Below are 13,801 nucleotides of genomic sequence, written 5' to 3'. Positions count from 1 at the left end.
TATATAATATCCTTTTAAAACCACTATATCATAACACAAGAGCCATCAATTGTCTCATTCATGGTAATACGATTTAGTAGTTAACTGCATCGTTTGAGAAAGTATTTTACATTCTCAAAGTCTCTCATTCATTATACTTAACTTGTCCACTCTTTTCCTCATTCATGTAGTTTGATCTCAGGCGGGGCTCCCACTATTACGTTTTCTCCGACAATCCTCTGCTTATGACCCGAGGAAAGTATTTACCTCATAATATCCAGCCACCTTACGACCTCGGGGCACAATGTAAGGAATAAAGTCATCAGGGAGGCCATAAAACAAAGCGAGATAGTGGGAACCCTGCCCAACACTCAACTACCGCATTCACTGCTTCGAAACATACGGAACCCGGAGTTTAACATCAGACCTCCCTTTCCGCAAGCTATCAGTCAGTACGAAGCGGATACCAGGGGAAGGAGGGCGCTAGACTGCCAGAGAAGGACTCCAGGGCTATAGAAATTACACGATTGGACGCAAGGTATATGCATGTGTGTGTTTTAGGTATTATATAGTGCCAGGGTGGTGGAAGGGTGTATATATATATATTAGCGAGGGTTAGGTTCACGTAGCTATAGTGGTTTGTGTACAGTGTCAGTGGCCATTGCTGGAGATGTTTAGCGTTGAGGGTAATTCTAATATGTAATAGGTGTTTCAAATGATAACGCTGTACTTTAATAATAACCTCTAGTATCTACCATAACAGGCGTAGGATGAGTAATAGCCATTCACCATACCAATCCAAGGCGTTATTTCTTTCAGGCCATTGCTGGAGATGTATACCGGGGCCAGTTCTGGTGACGTCGAAGCCCCTCGCTATTACACCGATATGGCCGAGCAGGGAGACGCCCGCCGCCGACGTGCCGACACCGCGACTATTGATGACCTTGACGAAGAGCCCGTGGAAGTCCGTCAGCTGTGTTTTTATCACTCTATGAAGCGCAAGGTGAGTCCTGTGCTTTGAATGAAGGGGAGATGCGCAAGGTGAGTCCTGTGCTTTGAATGAAGGGGAGATGACTTCTAGGTTTTTGCTGTTGGGAAATTACGTAGTTATGAAAAATGTGAGTTAAGGCGGGATTGGTTGAGAAATATGAGTGATTAGTTGAGAAATGTGAGTGAAAGGGAGAAATATGAGTGATTGAGAAATATGAGTTAAAGGGGGACTATACTTCAGAAATAGTTAAGTAGAGACTGGTTAAGAGATTTGAGTTCTGGGTAGACTAGTTGAAGAAATAGTTAGGAAAGGTTTCAGTTAGAGATTAGTTAAGAAATGTGAGTTGAAGGGAGACTAGTTTAGAAATTGAGTTAAATATAGACAGGTTAAGAGATTTGAGTTCGGGTAGACTAGTGTGAGAAATAGTTACTGATGGTTTCAGTTCGAGATTATTTAAGAAATGTGAGGTGAAGGGAGACTAGTTTAGAAATTGACTTAAGTAGAGACTGGTTAAGAAATTTGAGTTGTGGGCAGACTAGTGTAAGAAATATTTAGTTCCTGCGTTAGTTTGTGTGTTTTGAAGGCTTGGTCTAGTACACTCCCCGATACTCTTTAATTATACTCGTTGACTTCACTCGTTGACTTCACTCGTTGACTTCACTCGTCGACTTCACTCGTTGACTTCAATCGTTGACTTCACTCGTTGACTTCACTCGTTGACTTCACTCGTCAATTTCACTCGTTGACTTCACTCGTCAATTTCACTCGTTGACTTCACTCGTCAATTTCACTCGTTGACTTCACTCGTCAATTTCACTCGTCAATTTCACTCGTCAATTTCACTCGTCAATTTCACTCGTCAATTTCACTCGTTGACTTCACTCGTTTTAATTCATCTTGCGGGAACGAATTAGAATACCAAGTCGCAGTTATTAATATCGCTGGTTCTAGTTCAATTTCACTGGTATTAGCTTTAACTCTTGCTATAGTGTAATTCAGTTAAGTGCACGAAGTAGAATCCCATTAGCTACAACGGCGAGGTAATAACAATAATCATAGACGGGTTAATCATAGCGAGAGAAGATTTTGACAGGTTATAAGGATTTCAGGGGAAGGTCAACTGGGCTGTAGTGGCCTTTTAATAACCTTGTGAATATAATGCAAGAATCAACAACAAACAATATTATATAAGTCATAAACGCTACAATATTACCTTTGTCTGGGCTTTAGTGTTCTTGTTATAACCTCTAATGTGACAACGAAAAACAATTATATACATCCCTAATAAACGCTACAATATTCCCTTTTATCTTTTTCTGCAGGTGGAGGGATTAGTGCGGTTTGCGAGGCGGTTGTTTATGCTCGCTGTGGTGGTGGTGGTGGTGGTGCACATCCTCGGTTTGCTGGTCAACTTTCGTGTCCTCGGACAGTCCGAGAGACCAACGAAGGTGTGTGTTAAGCGTCCATCTTTTTCGGCAGTTGTATAGTCATTAGAGTTTCAGTGGGGGGGAGAGTAAAGTTTCAGTGGGGGGAGAGGAAAGTTTCAGTGGTAGAGAGGAAAGTCTATATCTCCTGAGTTCTCTCCTCTGGCTTACAACCTTCAAGTGTAACCTTCATGTGTTAGTATTCTTAGTATTCGTAATTTTGTGTGTGTGTTAGCTCGCCCTGTTTGGTGGAGGTACAATGATGAACCGGGGGCATATTCTCAATCTCTTTATGGGTATGTGGTTCCTGAGTGAAGATGCACGGCTGTAGCTTCAAGACTAGCCACTGGGCGCTCTGGGAAATACTCTGATTCTGTTTCCTTCTCAAAATTACGCTAAATGACACTAAACCTTAACCTAACCTAACTTGCCTTGTTAAAGAGTATATAGGCGCTACTTACCCGTACAGAGAAGGGAAATACGCGAACCGGGGCTGTCATTTTCTTGGATTGGATGGTGAACAGTGGGCTTTCTAATACGTTTCTATCGCCTTTAAGTACAGAGTTACCCATTTCTTTATTCTTTCCAGGATGCTCCCCGAGGATCCTACCGCTCTATCTACCTGAGTGGCATTAGAGCGTTCATCTTCCTCTTGTGCCAGGTGGGGATCGCTGTGGACCACGTGCTGAAGGTGTGCGAGATGATTCCCTTCTTCTATGGGTGGGTCATCCTCATCTTCTTCCTGGTGAGTGTGGGTGCCTCCGATCGATACAGAAGCTTGCCAGGGTCCAATAGCTACGGTTTAGTTCATAGGAAAGAGCTTTTGAAGGATGTATGTAGCTTCCAGAGATCCGGTACATAATTTTTCATTTTTTTTATTTATATTTATTTTTTATTTTGGCCATTTTTCTGTTTGCGTTTGTTGAAGCACGAGAGTTCGGCGTTTTTGTTTGTTTTTGCTTCGTGCCCTTGAGCTGTCTCCCTTGCTGTAAAAAAAAAAAAAAAAAAAATTGACCGGAGCACTTCAAATTTTATTAACACGTAAATAAGGAGCACTTCAAATTTCATAAACACGTAAATAAGGAGCACTTCAAATTTCATAAACACGTAAATAAGGAGCACTTCAAATTTCATAAACACGTAAATAAGGAGCACTTCAAATTTCATAAACACGTAAATAAGGAGCACTTCAAATTTCATAAACACGTAAATAAGGAGCACTTCAAATTTCATAAACACGTAAATAAGGAGCACTTCAAATTTCACAAACACGTAAATAAGGAGCACTTCAAATTTCATAAACACGTGAATAAGGAGCACTTCAAATTTCATAAACACGTGAATAAAGAGCACTTCAAATTTCATAAACACGTAAATAAGGAGCACTTCAAATTTCATAAACACGTAAATAAGGAGCACTTCAAATTTCATAAACACATAAATAAGGAGCACTTCAAATTTCATAAACACGTAAATACGAAGAGCACAAGATTGTCATTTACGGAACCTGATATAGCAGTTTGAATCTACTTCACTGTAACTGTTTGATATCCCAATTTCATGACCTTCTGCTTATGCAAAGAAAATAAGTCAGGTTCAGGATATGCGAAGAAAATATCAAGGATTATCATATATCCGAACACCCCTATTTGCTATCCCAATTTCATGAACTTCAGTATATGCAAAGAAAATACGTGAACTTTAAAACATGCAAAGTGAATAATAAGGATTGCCACATACACGAAAACCTCTTGCTGTAATCTGTTTCAGCGAGGATTGGTGAAGACGGTGCTGGACATAACTGTGATAAGATGGACTCGCGCGTTATTCCGTGCAAGTGTGGGAGTACTATTGAGACGGTAATGTGGAAACTCGAATCCCAAAGAAGCTCTCCTAGCATGACGACTTGGCGTGGACACGGAAATGGCTGAGGACGAGAACGAGGATTTTTTAAGTGGTAAGAGAATCGCATACTTTGGGTGCTGTTTCTGTACAGTTTATACGCTAATCGGTATTATGAGTGTCCATACTTGCTTAACTTATTGACAGCTTATTTCCTCCTACAATACTCGCATGATTGTTGGCTGGGATCTCTTAGTTTTTTTTTCCTTTTTTTCATATCGTATAGGTTTCCAGATTAGTTTAGTATCCGTGCTTTCGTACCCTCTTGATGGTTAACTTTTCTTACTACCCAACCCTTTAACTATTTGCAATACTCGTGTGACCGTGAGCTGGGTTCTCTGTTAACTTTTTTCCCTTTTAGCATACTGTATAGATTTCCAGATTAGTTTAGTATCCGTGCGTTTATATCCTTTTGATGGTTAACTTTTCTTACCACCCAACCCTTTTAACTATTTGCAATACTCGTGTGACTGTGAGCTGGGTTCTCTGTTAACTTTTTTCCCTTTTAGCATACTGTATAGATTTCCAGATTAGTTTAGTATCCGTGCGTTTATATCCTTTTGATGGTTAACTTTTCTTATTACCCAACCCTTTTAACTATTTGCAATACTCGCGTGACCGTGGGCTGGGTTCTCTGTTAACTTTTTTCCCTTTTAGCATACTGTATAGATTTCCAGTTTAGTTTAGTATCCGTGCGTTTATATCCTTTTGATGGTTAACTTTTCTTACTACCCAACCCTTTTAACTATTTGCAATACTCGCGTGACCGTGGGCTGGGTTCTCTATGCTAACGTTTCCCCTTTTTTCATATAGTAAAGGCTGCTAGAGTAGTTTAGAATCCATTTGACTTCATTAAATACACATATGACACTCGATGGTTCACTTTTGGTAGTATGCGAACCCTTAACCACTTGTGCCATCCTTAACATGCCCGTATTTATAAGTATATGGATGTTCGTTCTTTCATTACTTAATCCTCAAACCATTTTCCCTTTTATCTCTTCATTAATTTTTGTTACTCTGCAAACATTTATCTACCTGTCGTACTCGCATGATGCACATTAGTATAAGTATATAAGGAGTACAGGTGTGATCGTCCAAGGTGTCAAGGTAATTAATAAGCATCCAGGTGAGGTAGGTCAGAGAACAGGCCCGTGCAAGGCGTCGGACCCTCGCTCCCCACTCGCTGCTCCTCGCGTGCAAAAAACACACTACTCCGCCTCGCTCGCTGGGCCCCGCGCGCCGCTGGAAAACCATGCAGCAACATTCCGCGAGTTTTATTTTTAGAGCCCCTATTTTTCAGCCAATAACGCCGCGCCTGAAAGCAATTCCTCGCCGCGCAGTAACGTCACGCTGTCAGCAATTCCCGGCGTAGATTTATCCCGGAGTAAAGTGTGAAAATGTCCGCGCGTGCCCCGGCGATGGTTTACGGGCCAAAATAGTCACGTTGCGAAGATGAGGGAGATGGGGTGAGGGATCGTGATTGTAACAACTGTCCAACGCTTACAATCTGCGCTAAATCATGTTATATATATTAGCAGGTATCCAACACAAACAAAATCTGTGTTGAAGGAAGTTATAGCGGTGGTTTATGGGCCGAAATGTCACTTTTAGGAAGATGAAGAGGGGGACGGGGTGAGGGATCGTAATTGTAACAGCTGTCCAACGCTTACAGTCTGCGCTAAATCATGTTATATATATTAGCAGGTATCCAACACAAACAATATCTGCGTTGAAGGAAGTTATAGCGATAGTTTATGGGCCGAAATGTCACTTTAGGAAGATGAAGAGGGGGACGGCGTAAGGGATCGTGATTGTAACAGCTGTCCAACGCTTAAAATGTGTGCTGAATGGCGATGCTTTAATATAAGAGTAACCGCTATCAAATGCTCAATCTATGTGCTGAACTAAAGTTTTATAATTATTTTGCCTCAAGGTTATTATGTAGTGCCTCTGAACATCAATTATTGTTCTCGATAATTATAACTCCTGCTCAATCTCGGCGTTTACAGATTAAGTATACTATGTCTGTTACCATTTTAATATTACCTAGGTCATATAAATTGTAGTTAACACCTTGTACAGTATTTAATTTAAATCTCCTATTAAACTCTTACAGCAGAATCTCTCGTTATGTTCGATAATCTAACTACTGTCGAGTCTCTTCGTTCACTTATTCAGTATACGATATGTAACACCTCTTCAATATTCCACAAAATCCATATAAAAAAGTAAGGCTGCCACGGTATTACATTTTAGTCTCCCATTAAACTTTAGTTCCTGGCAATCTGGCAATTCTATCAACTATCCAAGCGCGTCGTTCAGAGATTCAGCTGTTCGAATCGCCCAACCCGGTAGTGATTTTGCCGACCCTCACGGCTACCTCGCTTCGCCTGGCAGTCCGCGCGAGACTTGAAGCGATAGAACTCCGGGCGGCCGAGATTACAGTGCTGAGATTACACGGGCAGGCTCAAAGGTGCGTAGCTGTGTCGAGGCGTTTCTAAGTGTGTCGGGAAGGTAGTGAGAGCTTTAGAAAGGGTCGGGGTGCGTAACTATGTGTAAATGTGTGTACGGTATAACAAGGCTGATGTAGAGAGCGCTGGTTGAAGGAGCAAAAGTTTGTGTGGATTAATTTATGCAGCATGTCAGGGAGGCGAGAATCCACTATCCACTTCTATTCTTCACTCTTCTCTCTCCTTCCCCCCTGCAGTAACTCCTTGCCTTTTGTAACCCAGTGTAAGCATTTGTTTGTATTCGTTTTCTTAGCCTTGAATTCACTCCTGTTGTTGAGCCCTCGGTAGCCTTTTCATTGGAGGTGCAGTGATAGGCTGAGGCTGTGATGTTTGTAGGTTAGGGTGGTTAAAAAGGGTGTTTGAGATTTTTATTGTAAATTTATATATACAGAGTAATCATTCTTAAAAGGACAGTTTAGCGGCCATGAACGTTGATTAGATGGTTAGGGTATTAATAAAGTTTGAATATGCAAATTATACAAATAAAGTTCATAAAGGATAATAATGGGAGTTAAAGTTGAGTTTCTAATGTATCAACTTTATACACCTTAATAGGATATCATTCAAATATATTAATGATTCTTTTTAGGATAGTCAACAACTGTCTGAAGTCTCCATAAGTCATCGGGTGAGGCGGTCGTCATGCTGGCGTGGCCCGCCCCTCCTGGTGTGACCGGGGACTGGACGGCAAGAGCGGAAGACCAATACCAACAAGTTGTAATGGTAAGATAACACATTTTGGGTCATTTTCTGCGATATATATATTCCAGTTATTTTTCACAATTACGATAATTATACCATGTTACCTTAACGATAGCTTTGATTTATAAGGTCTTACAAAGTTTATAAGACATTGATAGATTATTGCATTATAAAAATACTAAAACAAATTTCTTTCTACTTATATAAAACTAAATAGCTTTGATAAATTGGCAACGTTAATGAACATATTGATCTTGCATATGGTACACTTTAGGGCTTAACCATTTAAACCTTACAAATATTCTTCATTAAGTAACTTTACCACTAAAGTGTTTGTTCTCCCCCAGAGGGCCGGACACCACCTCGCCGCTGCCCCACGCCTGTATCGCAAGCACACCACTCGCTGCTCACAACGTCACCTTGCTGCCTCATGCGACCAGCTCGTGTGCGATGAGTTCTGCTCTCCGACAAGACTGACATCAACCATATCAGTCAACAGAAGTGGAAGTATTTTAGACTCGCCTTATACAGGTTCTTTTAGATTAATATTACAGTTCTTAAGGCTTAGAATGATGGTCAACATTTTAAAGTGGAAGAGGCATAGTTTTATAAGATTTTGCTAATGTTTAAGTGGTTTGCCTTTAATCTTAATACGGTAAAGAAACTGAAGGAAGCGTACTCAGTTTTTGCCATCGATATCTTTTATGAGTTTGCTTTCATTATCTGTGGAGGGTAATTTTAAGTGGAATGAGGATAGTTTTATCTTAGTAATTTTAAGAGCTCTAGATTAGTTTATTAAGTACTTTTAATTTGTACAGGTATAGTCGGCTATAATAATATCAAACACCTCACATGGATTGATTGAAGAGAATTGGAACAAAATCTATGGGCATGTGTTGTGTTGGTTAGGGGGTACCAAGGGTAGAGCGTCCACTGGTACTCTCCTACCAACAACACAAAGGCTACATTGGTTTTGCTCAAATTCTATTCAACCGACCCATGGATGCTGGATATTGTTTTAGCCATCCGTACATATTTTTTCTAATTTCAATACTAAAGCTCCAAATTTTAGACTGTAAGCGCAAGCAGGCTAGATTAGTTTGATTTTAGACTGTTCCCTTCAGCGTCATACAAGATTAAGCCTAACTAATACGAGTCGGGTTAACCCAGCCAGAACCAATCTTGCCCCATGCATCTGCCTCGCCTGTACGGGGGTTTAAGTTGAGACTCGGCCTGTCCAACCCAACCTCATCTCAGGGGGTAACTACGTCTAGTATAACCCGGCACAGGTCTTGACGACGGTCCTGTGCCGGGCTAGATCAAAGACGTTGTTACCCCCAGTCAAGATGAGGCTGGGCTAGTCTCACTTTTAACCTCCATACAGGCGAGGCTTGTGCTGAACCAAATTTTAGATTATAACTGTAAACAGGCTAGATAACTGTTTTCAGACTACACCATCATCATTCCAGAAAAGAACAAACTAAGGAGTGTGTTGTTCAGTCTACCCAGCCAGGACTTGAACCACTTGCAGCTGCACGGGGTCGAAAGTGACACACCCTGCCCGACCCAACCTCATCTCGACTGGGGGGTAACTACGTCTAATCTACCCAGGCACAGGTTTTGGTGACAGGCCTGTGCCGGGGTAAATTAAAGACATGGTTACCCCCAGTGAAGATGAGGCTGGGCGAGACAGGGTGAGTCTGTACCCTTTTAAACTCCGTACAGGCGAGGCTTGCACTGCGCTAGGGACTAGAGTCCTGGCTGGGTTGCCGATATAGATAAGTTTATTACGTACTTTTATATTGTACTCGAGTTTGCTACTAATAATACATATACTATACTTTTATATTGTACTCAAGTTTACTACTAATACATATACTAGTGTATCTATGGAAGTGTTTATTGATCCTTGTTACTGCTGTATGCAAACTGATGAAAAAATAACGAAAATCAAAGCTTACATAGTACACACAAGTTGACTACTAATATATGTGTTATCTATGAAAGTTTATTGATCCTTGTTACTGCTGTATGTAAATTGATTATAAAAAAATAACGAAAATCAAAACATACGTACAGTGTGATGCATACTGTTTTGCTGACTACACAGTGACATCTTTGGTGAAGTTTGAGTCACCTTAGACATATTGCGAGTGACTTGACAGCTCTCAGGAGAACATCTAAGACTTCAGGATGTCGAATTAGCCTTCCAGATTCGCTTTCCACCTGCAAAGCAATGAAAGGAGAAAGAATCCGTGAATGATTGCATAACTGATAATTTGACACGCTTCATCAAAACAAATAAATGCCCTCAAGTCCACAGCCTCGACCTCTTCACATTAAGGAGGCAGCTCAGACAAAAAGATTAAACAGAAAAACTCTACTGTTATATCAAGATGACCAAAAGACCAAAATCTAATGGAGAGGCTTGATACTCCCCTCATGAAAGCATTAAGTTACAGGAATACAAATAATACTCCTCGAAAACAAAACCACATATACTTAACCTCGTATAAGGGTCACCCAACACCACCACCAATAGCAGAATCAAATACTTCGCCTCACGTAAGGTTCACCCAACACCACCACCGTTAGCAGAATCAGGTAAGGGGAACAGCAACACTCCGAGCCCGGCCGTCCAGTGCATCGCTTGATTACCCGAGGGAGGCTGAGACCAGAGCGGCAAGGATCAGGCAGGTAGGATGATGCAAGCCCTCAGTGTATCTATGCTCGGGTCAGTAACGCTCGCCTCTCCATCATTCAAGGGGGCGCTGCGAAGAGAGAGAATGGTGAGTGATACTAATGAGGACAGTAGTGATAATATTAATGGTGATAATATTAATGGTGATAATATTAATGGTAATAGTAGTAATGTGTGAATAATTGGTTAGAAGGCTTGTGCGTCGGTGTTTAAAGAGAATGGGTTAGAGTGAGAGTGTTCCACGTTATTAATTAAAGCATATTTCCCGCCTCTTATTGGATAGAACACAACTTTAAGCGCATGAACTGAGGCAGAAGACTAATATACCTTCGCAGAGGAGCAATTCACCACGGTCCGATCACGCGCTGGACTCACGAACGCCTCCCTAAAAAATTATCACGACAAGCATTCTCAGAGTATACCAAGACATCTCTCCACCCGAAATTGACCTCTCTTTTGGCTACTCTCTACTTCTGTCATTATCAGGAGCAGCGATTAACTGGCCTTTTTTTCTACACTTTTCTACACTGACACCACCAAGAACAAGAACAGGAATAATATAAAGAAAGCATAACAACACAACAAAAAACGGCACCAGAGTCACCCCTTCCCTCGTCTCTCCCTCTCGCAGTCCCTTCCCAAACCTACAAGTCCAAATAATAATGATATAAATAACACTACGAGTAATAACAACACCAAGACCAGTAAGAGGAACAGGGAAGAACAGATGAACACAACAAGAAACAGCCCCAGAGTCACCCCCTCCCTAAATTAGAAGGTGTTCAGCGCCGGGCAACGAAAATGATCCCTTCCTTGCGCAACAAATCCTACGAAGAAAGGCTTTCTACCCTTAACATGTTCTCTCTTGAGAAACGTCGCCTCCGAGGAAAACTGATCGAATGTTTTAAAATACTTAATGGTTTCACGAATGTAGACAGATCAACATTGTTTATGATCGATGACACTTTGCGCACGAGGAACAATGGCGTAAAACTCAGATGTAGACAAGTAAATTCAGACTGCACCAAATTTTTCTTCACCAACGTTGTAGTGCGAGAATGGAATAAGCTTCCACCGTCAGTGGTCCAGTGTAACACGATTGACTCCTTCAAAAATAAGCTCGACCGTCACTTCCTTCAACTTAATATCAACTAGAGTAGAAATGCAACGTTTTGGAGTCTTCTGATTAATGTAAAATCACTTAGGTTTAAGGACAGACCACCAAGTCTGGACCATGGGGTCTGTGTGGTCTGATTTTCTATGTAAAATCTATGTAAATCTCGCCTTCGCTCCCCAAACATACAAGTCCAACTAATAATCGTAGAAATAACACTAATATCAACACCAAAATCATTTTACAAGGAAGAAGGAAGGACAGCACAACACAGTAAGAAACGACACCAACATCCCTTTCCTTCGTCTCTTCCTCTCGCCTTCCCTCTCAAATATCTACCCAACTAATAATCGTAGAAATAACACTAATATCAACACCAAAATCATTACAAGGAAGAACAACACAACACAGTAAGAAACAGCACCAGAGTCACTCCCTCCCTCTCGCCTTCCCTTCCCAGTGCCGCGTCTTGGCCCAGGAGTCGCCCAATCTGCCGCTGAGATTGGGCGGGGCGTACTGGTCGGGTCCAGAGGTCATGAATATAACTTAAGGTGACTGTGGCCCTCCCTCCCGCCCTCCCGCGACCCCCAGCGACAAGACACGACCCCCGGCGCCCCGCGAGACTCTGATAAGTAGATAGACGCCGAGCAATGGACAGACGGATGGATGGATGATCAGGGGAATGTAGACGAATGGAAGGACTGAGTGGAGGAGATTGAGAAAGCGATAGAGGGAGACGAGAAAGGGATATAAAGAGAGAAAGAAAGGCAGTGTTAGGTAGATATAGAGGTTAATGAAGAATAGATGAATGGTTTGAGATATACAGATGAAGAGAGAGTGAAATAGATAGTAAATGATAGGAGATGAAAAGGAAGCAGGGAATTGAGAGAGACGCAAGGATAGATAGACATTGTTAGGTAGTTATAGAGATTAATGAATAATAGATGGATGGTTTAAGATATAGACAGATGTAAAGAGAGATAAATTGCGGATGATAGAGGAAAGGAGACGAGAAGAAAGTTGCGATGGAATAAAAGAAAGAAAAGAGGTATAGGTTAATAGATATATAGATAGATAAGAGGATAGAGGATAAAAGAAGAAAAGAGAAAAAAGAGAAAACGAGAGACTTGAAAGCTCCACCTCCTCTCTCTCCTCTTCTCCTTCCTCCTCCTCTTCTTCCTCCTCCTCCTCCTCCTCCTCCTCCTCTTCTTCCTCCTCCTCCTCAAAAACTTCTGAGCTACTTTTCGGTCTTCTGCAAGTTTTCTCTTTACTTCCTAACTTGACAAAAGCAGTATTAGCTACGCCTCGGTTTCTTTGTGTGTTCGTCGTACCTAAGTTTGTTGAAGGTAATCAGCGGACTCTCCTACACACACACGCACACACATACACGCACACACAGAGACCCCCCCCCCCCACACACACACGCACATCGAAAAAGTAATATTGCCATGAATTTGTGAAGATAAGGGACGAAAAAGAACCACAAACTATTATATTTTATGTCGAGAGGAAAGACACGAGAAAGTTATCAAATCACTTACACTAAAAACAAGATCTCACAGTGACTTTATAGGTTGGTATCATAAAACACTCTCGCATCTCACATCAGCTGTTTCTAAAGGTCAAAGAGGGGGTCAGTCGGGTTCTATTGAGTGTTTCTTCAGGTTCATGGTACAGGAGAAGACTCACACTACCACCAGGGTCATAAAACTACCCCTGGAAATGCCCACAAATCCTACGAAAGCCTTGTCAAATATGTGTTTCTTCAGGTTCATGGTACAGGAGAAGACTCACACTACCACCAGGGTCATAAAACTACCTCTGGAAATGCCCACAAATCCTACGAAAGCCTTGTCAAATATGTGTTTCTTCAGGTTCATGGTACAGGAGAAGACTCACACTACCACCAGGGTCATAAAACTACCTCTGGAAATGCCCACAAATCCTACGAAAGCCTTGTCAAATATGTGTTTTATGGACGGCGATATGTCTTGTAATGCAACCTATATGTTTTCTGACCAAGAACAAGACGTTACTTTATTCTAGATTGCAACGAGGAATCTGAAGCGAAGGACATGATTGAAATGTTAAATCAAGCTGGGAAATGCTAGAGTATGCGACATTGCTTCAAATAAATTCTTAAACGCAACTCAAAACTCTTAGAACTCAACTCAGAACACTTTACGAGGAATTTAAAGCGCGGGAAAGGATTGAAATGTTAACTCACGCTGGGAATGGTTAGACTTCATGACATTCCTACAGCTTAATCCTTAAACTTGACTAAAAAATGTACGATCTGAATAGGTAAACACACTACGGGCACGACTTATCTTATTCTCTCTTTGCAACGAGGAATTTGAAGCGAGGGAAAGGATTGAAATGCTAAACCACGCTGGGAAAGGTTAGACCACGTGTCCTACAACCAATTCCTTAAACTCGACTCAAAAGGGTGATGTAAATAGGTGAACACACTAC

The 13,801-nt window shown here is 41.4% G+C and overlaps 1 long non-coding RNA gene across 1 annotated transcript; it reads left to right on the top strand.

Moving 5' to 3' along the window:
* Positions 1-377: 377 nt before the first annotated feature.
* LOC126996817 (uncharacterized) lies at positions 378-9,399 on the top strand. Its single transcript, XR_007751618.1, has 7 exons — positions 378-517; positions 799-982; positions 2,293-2,418; positions 2,984-3,139; positions 4,165-4,351; positions 7,399-7,532; positions 7,859-9,399. It is a non-coding gene; the product is annotated as an uncharacterized LOC126996817 (long non-coding RNA).
* The last annotated feature ends 4,402 nt before the right edge of the window (positions 9,400-13,801 follow it).

The sequence above is a fragment of the Eriocheir sinensis genome, chromosome 11, assembly GCF_024679095.1.
Source record: "Eriocheir sinensis breed Jianghai 21 chromosome 11, ASM2467909v1, whole genome shotgun sequence".
In the NCBI taxonomy this organism is placed as follows: domain Eukaryota; kingdom Metazoa; phylum Arthropoda; class Malacostraca; order Decapoda; family Varunidae; genus Eriocheir; species Eriocheir sinensis.
The sequence above is the reverse complement of the archived record's forward strand: the minus strand, read 5'-3'. Positions and strand labels throughout refer to the sequence as shown.